Source organism: Neopsephotus bourkii, unplaced genomic scaffold (genome assembly GCF_033783945.1).
Source record: "Neopsephotus bourkii isolate Nb327-2 ecotype Australia unplaced genomic scaffold, CSIRO-AGI_Nbou_v1 NB_1737, whole genome shotgun sequence".
In the NCBI taxonomy this organism is placed as follows: Eukaryota; Metazoa; Chordata; class Aves; order Psittaciformes; family Psittacidae; genus Neopsephotus; species Neopsephotus bourkii.
In genome coordinates this window covers 342,184-355,346 of record NW_026902211.1, presented here as the reverse complement: position 1 = coordinate 355,346, position 13,163 = coordinate 342,184, and the positions used below count along the sequence as shown (strand labels likewise).

The 13,163-nt window shown below is 46.7% G+C and overlaps 1 long non-coding RNA gene across 1 annotated transcript; it reads left to right on the top strand.

The window, feature by feature from the left end:
* Window positions 1-1,656, top strand: LOC133224890 (uncharacterized). The gene is made up of 3 exons (XR_009728967.1): window positions 1-46; window positions 754-872; window positions 1,513-1,656. It is a non-coding gene; the product is annotated as an uncharacterized LOC133224890 (long non-coding RNA).
* The last annotated feature ends 11,507 nt before the right edge of the window (window positions 1,657-13,163 follow it).

Genomic DNA, 13,163 nt, shown 5'->3' with positions numbered 1-13,163 from the left:
TAAGGAGCAGGACTGATCAGCAGCTGCATGAGAAATCCTCTTCAAGGTAAATCCGAGACAACATGCTCTGGTTAAAATGTGGGAACTTGAGCAATGCAGTTGTGATACCAGCTGCTCTTGAGGAATCTCTTACCCAGCCATCAGCTCATGACAGCTCTTGGCTGGCTTTTAAAGACTGAGCTAGTGACATAGAGGAGAGAGGTCTCCATGCAGCTACCTAACCTCAAAGCCCCTTTGTGGTGAAGCCTGTGCAAACTGGACTTAGTGCTGAGAAAAGGGAGTTCAAACAGGTACAGAGCCCTCACTCACTGTGTTGCATGTATGTAATTTCTGCCTCCAGATAAAACACACCAAGGAGAGACTTACCATTTCACAGGGTCTGTGTGCTCTCCTGCCCTCACAGACATCATAGCACTTTTCTGCTGGTTTACATGTGCGAATATTTGCCTGGATAAATAGGTTTAGAACAGTTTGAATAAGCTGCACTTTCTCTTCGGAAGCTGGATCCTGGAAAAGATCTACAGCACAACCACAAAAAGGAAAACAAACAGGGAAGCCGGCACTGAACAATGCATCAAGGGTAGAAATGCCCAGACTATGTGAGATGTCAGTAGCCTGTAAATGTAACAAAACTGTGTTGATGGAGACATTTCCCCAAGCTCAGTCTTTATGAAAACTGTTTCATAAAACACTCAGTTGGATACAAACCTTTTTAAAAATGCAAGATACTGCCTTTTTCTCTTTTTTTATTAGGAAAGTTGCAGACAGTAAGCTCAGCAGGAGCAGAACTCCTCAAGGTGGTATACACAGCTGCATGAACTGGACTCTCTTAGAACTGGACACTGTCCTAATACAACCTGTGAGCTCCAAAGGTACTAACCAGAGGGAAAGACTTGCCAAACCACAGTTGGAGATAGACCTCTTGTCCCCAGCAAGTGTCTCAGAAACCCCAAGGAGTGTCTCCATAAAGCTGTCTTCTTGGCTGGGCTGCTGCAGTGCTGCACGGTGCTCCTAAGACAGCCCATGCAGCAATGTGGTCTTAGTGCTGGGGTCAGATCTTGCCATGCAAAGGAAAGACAACAGAGGGGTTTGGGCAGAAACCTGCCCGGCATGATGGAAACACCCCTGGCAATGTGGCACAAGCATCTGAGGTGCAGCAAAGCCAGTATTTTCCCCTCTCTTGTTACTCATCCCACAAGGAAGGAAAGGACCACAGTAACACATGTACTGTAAGAGAGGGCCTGAGTTATAATGTTATGTCTCTCAGGACACAGTGAGAACCCTCACATGCTTCAGAAAACCAAGTGGAGATCTAGTAGGTTATGTAGATCAATTGCAAGCATAGGATGAGGGAAACAGAAAGTGATATTCCAGCCATTAAACACAGGTTCAAGCCTTAATAATGCACAAAGTGAGGGAAACGAGCAGCTTTTAAACTGATGTTATTATGCACTGCTGCAACTGCCAGGAATTAAATGCTAATGTCATTCTCTTGCTTTTATTCCTCTCCAGCTCAGCAACAACCCACTCTCTGCAGCCTCTTCCTGCATCTGCAACTGTTCCTGTTGCACAGATTTGACACTTGCCTCTTTAGACAGTGGACCCTCCCCCATCAAAATACAACACCCCCCCCCAAATGCCTCAAACCCAAGAACTTCACCAGCAATATCTCTGCCTGAAAGCACCCTTCCCCCTCCCCCCCCCCACCCCCCCAAACCCCCAGCATTAAGCCTGACAGGCTGGACCTTAATCTGAGATATTACTCACATCAATTCTTTCGTACCAGCAGTAAAAATGCTGCTTATAAGGATCCACTTTAGCCATTTGAGCTTTCTCAGCCTTATCTTTCACTTCTGTGTATAGGAAATAGTGAAAAAAACAAAAACAAACAATTAAAACTATCGCATTTATTTCTCCTTCCTGATTTGCTGCATTTAAAAGGAACAAAGAGTCCAAGGCTGGCCAACTGGAAATCTGCAGCATGGCATTGCTTTCCTGCCTCCAGGAACACAGGAATAAACCCAAACTTTCTTTCCCCCTCATCTTCAGCTTCTGACTCTGCATTTGCACATGCAGCGTGCAGTCAGCTACTTTCTCTTACATGCACTCACACCTCTAATTAAACAGAAGCTCGTTTCAGCCTTTGGTTGTTTCCTTTTACACAGGGACTCCAAGCCTACATTACTTCTGCTCTGTCCAACCTGCAGTTTCACACACCACCAAAGGCAGGAGGATTACGTGGGCAACACGTCATTCTCCAGCAATACTGGTCTTGTTTGGCAGCCCCTGTGCCATCCCCAGATGACTGAGTAGTGTCTCAGTGATGCTTACGGAGCAACAGAGCGCGTTCACATACTACAGAAAATAAACTAGAAATGCAACCAAAGCACAGGATTGCCTGGGGAAAGGAGGGGGGAACAATCCCGTGGGGCTGTTAACACCTAGAAGCTGTTTAAAACTATGCATCAATATTATTAAGGGTGCCCTGCAGTAAACATACAACTGCACTGTGCTCTCCTCAGCCACGTAATGGTCGTGAATCCCCTCTGCAACCACAAGTAACTTTGCTCTCCTACCTCTGTGAATGGCTGCTGTTTTCCAGTCACCATGGGTACTGCACCCAAAATCAGACCACGGCAGAGGTTTAATCACAGCAGTAGCGATAAACATGAGAATGGTGTTAGTGTGAAGCAAAGAACCCGGAGGGAGAAGGGAAGAAAAAAAAACCCAGAGCCACACAAACCCTATTTCCAGGGGAAGGGAAGACCAAGGTGAAAATCAGAAAGCCACAAGATCACAGGCAATTATAGGTGACTTTCTTGGCAGTCACAACTTGCAAATCAAGGCCACCTCCTGCCCCAGTGGTTGATTGCCAGGAACAAGTTCATTAACCAGCGCTAATAAATGCACGTCTGGTCTGGGCTTTAACCAGCCAGCTCCACCTCCTCTTGGCAGCTTCCCCTGCCTGACCTCCTGCGATTGCCCACAGGCCAAATGGAGCCCTGGGGAAAGGCTGGGGGATGTTTTATCTTGCACCAGGATTAATTCAGCCCGAAAGCATGTCCTGGTGTCCTCCCATCACCTACAGGAAAGCATCGAATCTTTCTTTTGGCTTTTTATTTCTTTAACCTTCCCTCCACATCATTGATCTTTCCCGTCCTCCTCCGATCACCTTCATGCCAAAGGCTCACAGCCAGCTCCTTTTCTCTTTCAGCTGATATTTGCAAGCATTTATTTTATTTAACATGTTGCTCACTGAACTTTTTCCAGTTCACGTGTCTTATTTTAAACCTACAATTTGCAAAACAGCCTAATGCTCCAAATGGTGCTGAACCAAGTGGAATAATTACCTCACTTGTTTCAAGCCTCTGCTGGAGTCCAGAATTATACACTTGGAAAATTATGATTGTTTTATCTTTTTTTAGTTGCACAAGATGTGTGAAAGACAGGTTTTTATAAAGGACGGAAACCAGCCAAAACTATAATTACCACAGACAGAAAAGAATTCAGAGAAAACATGATTTTATGATTAAGGCATTGGAGCAGAAACGCAGGAATTCACATTATTTTTGTGGCTCTGCCAAACCCTCTCTCTCTAACCTTTGCCGAGGGAGTTAATTCCTTTGTGCCTCCCAATAAAATACTTTGGCACTTCCCTGTTTTACGACTCCTCCTGCAGAAACACATTCATTCCCATTGGTGAGATGTTCAACTCCACCAGTACCTGCAGAACCACACCATCGAGGACGGTTGCAATCATCTGGCTGAATTTAATCATCACTTGTCAAAAGCATATGCATCTTTAATCACAGGCACACGGGATACAGATGCATTGCTCAGCTGACCGAAATGTCAATTCATATTGCACTGGAGATGTATGAAGTCCAGAGCAATTACAGCAACTCCCAGGCTTCCATACTGATACTAAGTACACACACGAGGATGATTAGGGGCTAAAGCACCTCCCATAAGCTACTAAGAAACACTAGTAAAGGCTTACCCATAGCTTTTAGAATAACCTTGGAAACAGGATGCCAGAGGAGCCGGGGAGATGGGGGTTGTGTATGTTTCCAGGACATGATGAACACTGAACTTTCGGAGTGAACTCCATTTTAAAACCCTTGAGCAGCAACTCACATGGAAAAGCAGGAAAGTCAAGCCCCACAGGCTAAAGCCACATAGGAAGCAAGAGTCACTGGTGGTGTGTGTGGAGGCAGCTGCTTCACCCAGCACTTCAGTGCCTTGCTGGCAGCTTTGGGCACAGACTAAAGCATATTCAGAAGGTCCTTTACGCTGCTACCATGAACCATGCTTGCCTCATGCACTTGCATAGAAGCTGCTGCCACCGTCCTCCAGCCCAGGGAGAGAAGGCAAGCTCACGGGTGTCTCCCTTCTTCTCTTTTCCTCCCAAGCACCAAAGAGTGGGAAGGCAGCTATGTCAGCCGATCCCCCCCTTCCTTTTTCATTGCTTTAATAAATTAAGCTGAGCAACAATAGAGATGAGAGAAAGCAGGACAATGTGGTAAATGTAGCAGAAAGAAATTTGAATTGTAATGAGGAAAGCTAATCAGGAAAAGAATGGACTATAGAAAAAGCACTAATGAGTTTCTAAATAAATTCAAAAGGTTAATATTGTTCTATCTAGCAAATACGAGAAGAATCCTAATGTGAAATTAAAGGCCTCGCTCCAATGCCCTTGTGGCCAAAAGCCACACAATCCACCCTCTCTATTTACCTATCTGGCCACCCCAGCCTTCTGCTGCCTCTCATAGATGGCTGCTGCACATGGGATCCCTTCAGATGAGCTGCATCTCTCCGTCTCTTTTGTTTCTGTATATCAAATCCTTGATCCAAAGTGCAATAGGTCAATGGACAGACTCTCTTTGACTCACAGATTGTGCAGCAAGATTTGTGTTGGTATTAACAAATCAGTAATCAAAACGCTGGTTTCCAACCATGAGAGGTGTGTGTGTACTTGTGAAGTGCAGGATGATGTAGTTTTCAAGCACACTTATAATCACTTCTATTACCAGGTGGATTACCAGGGTGAGTAAAAAGCCACTGAGGAAAGAGTAAGTAAAAATAAAAGCTTATACAAATAAAAAGCTGGAGGGGTTTTGTTTGTTTGCTTGTTTTAATTTATATGATGTCAGTAGGTCAAAATAGAAACCTAAGACTTTCTAGATATAATCAAAACTGAGACTACTGAGTCCTTTATGCATCTCTTTACAAAACGCAGGAAAAATTGTATTTCAGCCAAAATATCCTATTTTTATGGTGAGGAAAGCAGTTTTCAAAGAAACAAGAAAGTACCCAATTCCCAGCAAAGTAATAGACTCGAAGGCTTTTTATAAGAAGATCTGCTCAAATATTTTCTTGCTCGAAGGAAATGGTGCTGTTACAATATTTTACCCTGAATATAAAAAACCCTAGAATGACATCATTCTGTGGGGAGAAATCCGAGTGTATTTGTGTGCATGGCTGTCCATCTGTCTTCTGAACTGCAAACCAAGCCTGGAGGGAGGAGATGAGGGCAGCTGCACATCCATCTCCCTCCCTGGTCGCACCATGCCAGGGTATGAGTTAGGTGCAGTCCCGGAGCTGTGTTATGATCCAGCTTCCCCCACAGCAGTAAATCCATCTGCACACATTTCTGTGCTCAGCCACACGCTGACGTGCTGGCACAGCCAGTGACCCACAGCCCATGAGGTCTGTGCACCTCTGCCCTGCCCCAGGCAGCAGCCATGGGCAGACCCCCACATGCATGGTCCCGATAGGCAGAGCTGCAACTGTTCAAGCTTGACCATCAAACAATCTCTTTTGCTCCAGAAGGGTCATTGGGTATTGAACAGGCTTCCTAGGGGAGTGTGGAGTCCCCGTCCCTGGAAGGGTTCACACACCGTGTAGATGAGGCCCTCAGTGCCATGGGTCAGTGGTGGCCTTGGCAGTGCTGGGGTAAGGGTTGGACTGGATGAGCTTAAAGGGCTTTCCCAACCTTTAGACTCAACCAATAGCTGGTCCTTTGATTCTATCACTTACAGAAAATGAAAATAATTAAGATGTTCACCTTTTTTCCTTCAGGCATGTGAATTATTCTGCAGCTGGAGTAATGCTCCTGTGCCAAGACTGACCATCCTATGTATTATTCACGGGGAACCTTGCAAAATGCTGCTCAGCCACTTACCTGCCATGAATAATACTGTTTGAGAGACAGGTTAAATGCTTTAGCTTTTTAATCCTCCTCCTCCTCGCAGGGAAGGCGGGCATACGTGCACTGCACTGAGGCAACACAGCAATCATGTTTGATAGGGGATTCAGTGGCGTTCGAGCCTGGCAGGCAAAGACTGAAAGCAGAAAACCTTGTACCCAAGAGACAGAAGAGTGGGAAATGCATGGAGGCAGAGACTTGACAGTCAAGACATCACTCGTTGCAAGTAACCCTTTGAATGCCAGTAGGAGGTGTGCACTTACCCTCACATCAGTTATGGAGAGCTCACCAGAGCTCCTCAGTGTTTCCAGCCCAACACGAGGGCAGTAAGATGGGAAGCAGTGGAGCAACTTGTGCTCCTGAGCCGAAGGTGGAAGTTTCATGGCTGAATGTTTCTGGCCTTGATCTGTCTGTAAAAGTGTAAATGCACAAATGTTTCTGAGACAAAGAACACTGTGATGAAATTGCCAGCTGGGAGTAAACAAACAGGTCAGCTCAGCACAACCCTAATGCCCCTCTAGATCATGCAGGCCCATCACCTACATCTACTGGCCTCATTAGCAGACTGCTGAGCGTGGGAAATATGGGGAGGATCATTTTAAAGGGTTTTGTGTGCTGTGCCCATTGGGAACCCTTTGAGATGGAGTCTGAAGCAGATGGTGAAATGGGAGAATTCATCATGGTTAATTCATTTGCAGCCTAAAATACATAAAATAATCAGTGAAACAATGAAAGCCCCCTCCAGCCATGGCTTTGCTTTTGCAGCCCTCATAAAAGCCCCAAGAGGAAGAACCCAACGCTGCCACATTCTGCACCACAAGCCTTCCGCAGGTTCATTGGCTCAGTAATACCCTGTAAAAAGATATGAGGTCTTCCCCTTCATGAGCTTTTGCTCAGTGGCCTGATGAAAGAGCAAACAAGATGAGGCAGCAAATAAAGCGCACTGCACACTGCTGAATGATGAAACCCTTTCAATATTCCTTCACACATGTTTTGCTTTAAGCTTCTCATCCACTCTTACAATGACACATCATTGCTAGTCCCTCATTTTACAGACAGGGAAACCGAGGCCCTGCTTTCATCAGAGGGGTAAAAGCAAAGTGAGGTTTAGACCCTGTGTCACATCCAACCCCAGACTGGGTTTTCCTGCTTATTTTGCAGGTAACCTGAGGTCTCCTGAGCTAAACCAACTGCCCCCTGCACAGCACCACCAGGACTTGCAACCTCTCAATGTTTCCCTCACCCAGACGAGCCAGAGGCCCTGTGGAACTGCAGGGGAGCCCCACTCCCACAGCAGCACACAGAGCTCTGCACGAATCCTACTTGTGGCTAAACCACGAGAACAAACAAAGAACATTGCCGAATTCATGGGACTTCTGTGTGAGAGGAGTACAGAGCTCTGTGAAACCACTGGAAGCAAACGAGGGAGAATGCAAATATTTCATACTAAAAATGCTGAAGTTCACTTTTGGACTCACCGACACCAAACTCATCTAATATTAGGACACAGTATTTGTTAAATGGAAATCTCTGCGTCCGTTTTTGCTCCTGACACTTTACAGCCCTGTTGCTTTCTGGCTCTTATTTCCTATTAATTTTTGGCATGATGAGTAAAACCGGTTGAGGGAAAAGTAAGCGTCTGAGGCTTACAACCCCTTGTGGCTCTAATCTGTGCTTCTCTAAGCTTCTGCCCATGCTCCTGATGCTATTTTATTTTATCCTCTTCTCTCTAATGCACTAAGGTGTGCAAAGTGATTCCAGATCACACAGTGAGAGCTGCCATCAGCAGAGAGCTTCACTGATGTTCTCCCATCAGGTTAGTGCTGGCATAAGCAGCCAGCTGTTGCAGTGGATAAATATATGTAGGCTTTGCCTCACCAGGACAGGCTGCCCTGCCTCATTTCCCAGAGTCCAGCAACGGTGAGACAAAAGTTAATGCAACTCCAGCACTGTCCGCTGCCTGCATGGATCCACCTCTGCAGCCCGGGAGTAGGGACCAGAGCCACCAGCAGTGCCCTGAGCTGGGGCCAGGCTCTGGGAGCAGTTCCCTCTCATCTGAGCACTAAGTCTCAGGCACGTCTGAAGCATCCCTGGGCTGAGGCTTCCCTGCCCTGCTCCCAGAATGAGGAATCCTGCTGGAGGGGAGGAGATGGGAGAGCAGTTACGCTGGGCTTCTCTTGCCTCTGCCCCGCATCAGCTGAAAGCTCTGAGGTCTGGGAAAAGCAGCTTGGTAAAGGTCATGATCTGAATGCAGATTATTCATGGACATGAATTTGTCTGATGAATTATTCTCAAGCTATAATTCATGAAGCTGGCTCTACAGAGCACGGATAGGATGTGCCTCTGCAGCTGCTCTAAATACAAAGCAGGGCAGTAAATAAGGACAGTCTCTTGCTTGAAAGCGTAATATTTTATTTGCCACAAATATGCTAATTATCTCATTTTCACACTCTGTGCTAACGAGAAATACAACCTGAGCAAGGTGTGTTTTCTTGTAGCTGATTACTAGGTAGCATGTCACAATTGATATCTTAGACTTCAGACCCTGCTTCAGTGTTTCCTTAGGCTCTTGCCTAATTTTGATCACACAGTAATGGATTTTGAGTTGCTTACAAACATGTAGGCCTATCATCTGTCAGCCATGTCCCCACGCTGCTCATTATTTGTGCCTGCCGAGCAAATTCCTTTGGCAGGTTTGTCAGAAAATGCAGTGATTTTTCTGGTGCCTTCTAAATAAATAAATACTAAGAGGCAATTAAGAACCAGCCCTTTCAGTACCTCCTGGTTTCTGGACTCTATAAACTGGGTTCAGATAATACAAGCAAAACCAGAGCCTCCTTACCATTTAACACATCTTCTTGTCTGAAGCTTCACTAGTCCTGCTGTTAATGCTATAGAACTCTTCATTCTAAAAAGGCTATTTTCTGTCCCTGTGGTCTCTGCTGAGCCCAAGCTCCCATATGGAGGGACCGCAGGCATTTTCAATGGGATCTGGGGAGGTTAGAAAAATGTATTCTGTCCGATACAGGTAGATCTAGTTAGAGCTAAGCTAATTACACACGAATTATGGGAATCGTCTCCAAGGAGGAAGGCACGAGGCCTTGGTCCAAGAGGAATAAACTGCAATTCACTGAAGCAAGGCGGCTCAGAGATACAGACCTGGGACTGCAGCATGTAATCCAGGGGCTCCCAGGGGCTCAGGGGTGCACTGCTATGTGGTTAATTAAACTGACTTGAAGGGTTTTGCCCAATCTGGTGAATGGAAGCACGTGCTTAAAGCTGCACTTCTGTGCTTTTAGAGACTCAGGCAATATGAACATTTCAGCTTGGGTGCATCTGACATAAGCAGCTCTATGGAGTTATCCCTTTCCTGACAAGTTATAGAAGCCTCTCCAGAGGCTTTGAGCCACACGTGATGCTTGTAACTCCTGTGGTATTTTGCCATAACAAAGGAGGCAAATTGACTGTGGGTGTTTGGGACCATTGCTTGGTTTAGTGCCCGAGTACAGCATCAGCACAGAGAACTGTAAGAGATGGAGAAAACAGAAAAGCTATTTTAAAAATGAGTGCAACTCTTTGGATCTCCTCAATAGCCCAAGAACACTGTTGGCTCAGGACAAACATTCAATTTAACTCTTATCCAAACTCCCAATCTCTTTTGTCACCGGTTATTTTCCAAGGCACTGAGCAACAGAGCTCTGAACTTGCATTCAGAAGACACAGACACAACACAAAGCCCTTCTGCTTTCCCACGTCCCAGCAATTCTCCCAGCCCAAACTCCTGACAAACTTCAGATTCTGGGGAAGTTCAAACCCAGAACAAGCCAGAAGGAATTTCCAAAACAATGGAAATAATGGCATCTAAACATTACAAGTCAATTTCCAAACGTATCAGGGCAGATCAAAACCCAGGACAGGTCACACCAATTGATGCAAGCCTGTTGCACAAGACCAAGAGCTTTCTTTAGATCTGTGTCACATTCTTTTCACCATCTCCTCCTGTCACCTATAAAATTGATTGTTCACTTCCTCCACAGATGGAAGAAACCGGAGCAAGCAGGGCCTAAACCAGGCATTTCTCTTGGCCATGTCCAATCCCTGGAGCTCGTTAGGGAAGTTGGATGCAATCATCCCTTTGAAAAGTCCACATCTAGTAAATGGGCGCTGATGAGAAGATTCTCTTCCAAATGTTCTCTTGATTTTGAAAAGAAGGTCCAAAGATATTTTTAAAGTTCAAATTAAAAATGCTCAGTTAGAGGAATTATTTTTAAAACTGCAGGAAACCATTAATTCTGTTCAGCTCCATAATGTTGACTGACATCAGGAAAATGTCCAGACCCCAGCTCCTCCTGACTGGAAATCTCACGTGCTTTCCTCGGAAAAGAAGATAACCTATAATCTGTTATCAAACCAGGTATTGTCACCTTCCTCCTCATTCTTCGCTTCATAACCACTTGCTGAGAGCAGTTTTCCCATTATTAAGTAAATAATTTGGGTGTTTCCCCCACACACAAGCAGCTCCCCCAGATGAGGTCACTAAAGAGCAGGTCACTGTTGGCTGAGCATCATTTCCACATGGACAGGCAAAGAGCCATGCAAGTGCTCACCTTCTCCTTCACTGCGATGGCAAATCCACAGCAGTGTCGCTCAGAAGGGTAACAGGATGGACACAGGATGTGTTCCCTTTCCACTCACCATGGGGAATGACTAGAAGCAGACAGAGTACAGATCCTGAGGATGTTCCCCTCCTGGTCCATGTTTTCTGCAAGGAAGGATCCCTGTGCTCCTCTCAGCTGTGAGCATCATGCACTTCTACACTGAGAAAAGTAACCCTGACTGACTCGAAGTACCTGCCCAAAGTCAAAAACCACCTTGGCCCTCATAGCCACAAGGCAAGGTTTAGGCATGAAATCACCACATTTTAGAAACACCCTTCCCCTGCAGCCAAATCACCACCAGCTCAAGTAGTATTGTAGTGGCAGGGTACACAGAGCATCCCCAGGGCCCATGGGGATACTGTGGGAAGTTTTAGCACAATAAAGATGCTTCCCCTGGTGGAAATATGAACGCATGGGGCTTTCTCTTCTTCATCTTAATTTTCCACTCATCTCCTCCACAGTTTAAAGACGAAATGGATCCAGTGGACTTCAAGAAGGAAAACAAGAGAAAGAAAAGCATAACCCCTTCCACATTTATTGCCCCCAACCCTACTCAACCTAATGGTTTCCACAATGAGTCCTTCCAAATGCAGGAGGCATTGTGCTTACACACGTGCCAAGAGCAAGTCAAGGCCCCTTTGACACTCCAGAGAACATCAGGGTCTTTGTGGGCACAAAAACACACCTCCAGCTTTCCACACAGACCTCAGAGGGGTCATGCATAGCAGATTTTGGACGTTGCAGGACTTGGAGCTAAGCATCAGCTATTGCAGTGGAAGTAAATCCAAAAGCACTGACAGGTTTAACTCTCAGCAGGACACGTTATGCTGTCGAGTGTACGTGTGGGAAATAAAGGATAAACTGAACAGCTGAAACTGCTTCAGACAGCATCTTTATCCAACCAGCAGAAAACCAGCTGCTCAGCACTGGGCTTGGTTTATTTACAAGAGCTGGGCAGCCCGATATAACAATGCAAAGGAGGGTCACTAAGATTCATTTGCACCATTGTTCTGTGCTAACTTGAGAGAGAGAGACTGGTGCTTCAGCTCCATGAGCTCTGGAGAAATGAAACCATCGCTGCCTCCCTCAGGAGCCTTGTCTAAGCCCCGGCACTGAACTATGGATTTGTTAGCTTGAGTGTCCCCTTGGATCTCATTAACCACCATGGGTTAGGTGGGGACAAGAAGGCTCTCAGATGCCTTGTGAGGCCTATTGACTGCACTTGGCATCCCTTCCCCTGTGCTGGGTCACAGCCTGCAGCTGCAAAAGCATTTGCTGCCTCTCCCCAGCCCCTCCTGCAAGCCCAGTTTGCCTCAGAGCAGTGCCAGTCCCTGCCACTGGTGTCCAGGGCTATTTCGCACTCAGGTGACTATTGACTACCCATACTGAACCCACAGAGAAACTGAAAGCAGTGAGTTAAGGAGGAAGACTCAACAGAAAAAGTCTTCCCTCGCCTGGGAACGGCATGTTAAATTTATACCCACAAAGCCACATAATAATTACCCAGGCCTTCTGTTTGCACAGTCATTACAACTGAATGGTTTAAGGAGGAGGAAGAGTCTTGCATATCAGCACAGTCGGTCTTCTATTCAACTCCTCCATCTTAAATCCCTCTCCCCTCTGCAGCAAAGGATACCCTCTGGCTGTGACCCTTGGGGACCTGCTCCAGGTCTGTGGGATGCAGCTGCTCAGGATGGGCTGTGGGGAACTGCGTGCCCCATCCCATACACTCCATCCCTGGCACCAGGACCACCCACAGGGAGCAAACAGTGCCATGGGCATGGCTTTGTGGCTCGGCAATATTTGAATGCACTCTTCAGCTCCACCAGAACGAGCCCTTGTTACCTTCCGGTCTCTGCTGTCTGCATGAGAGGAGATTCCTCGATTCCCTAAATCAGTGGCCAGCTGCTGCGCAGGTTCAGCTGGGACCGAGCCCAGAGGCTGCACCCAGGTGGGTGGGACCGTCCCCCACCATGCTCGGTGGCAGATGGGGAGGTTCACAGTGTGGGCAGATGATGCTGGGGCTCTCACTCACCTCACTTCAAACACTGATATAAGCCCCCAGCTTGAGGCATTAAGACTGAATCTCCAAGGACAGCGGGGTCTGAGCGAGGAGCTGACTGAGGAGCCAGAGGAAAAACGATTCTGCAGCAAGCTGGCCAGCACCGAGGAGAGGACTCCAGCCCTGTGTTGTTTGTACATCTTCAGGGCTCTCAGATTTCCTTCCATCAGCCTTGGCTGGCCCAGCACTGACTCCAGGCTTGCAGCCCGCGGTCCACACCTCCAGGGACAGCCCC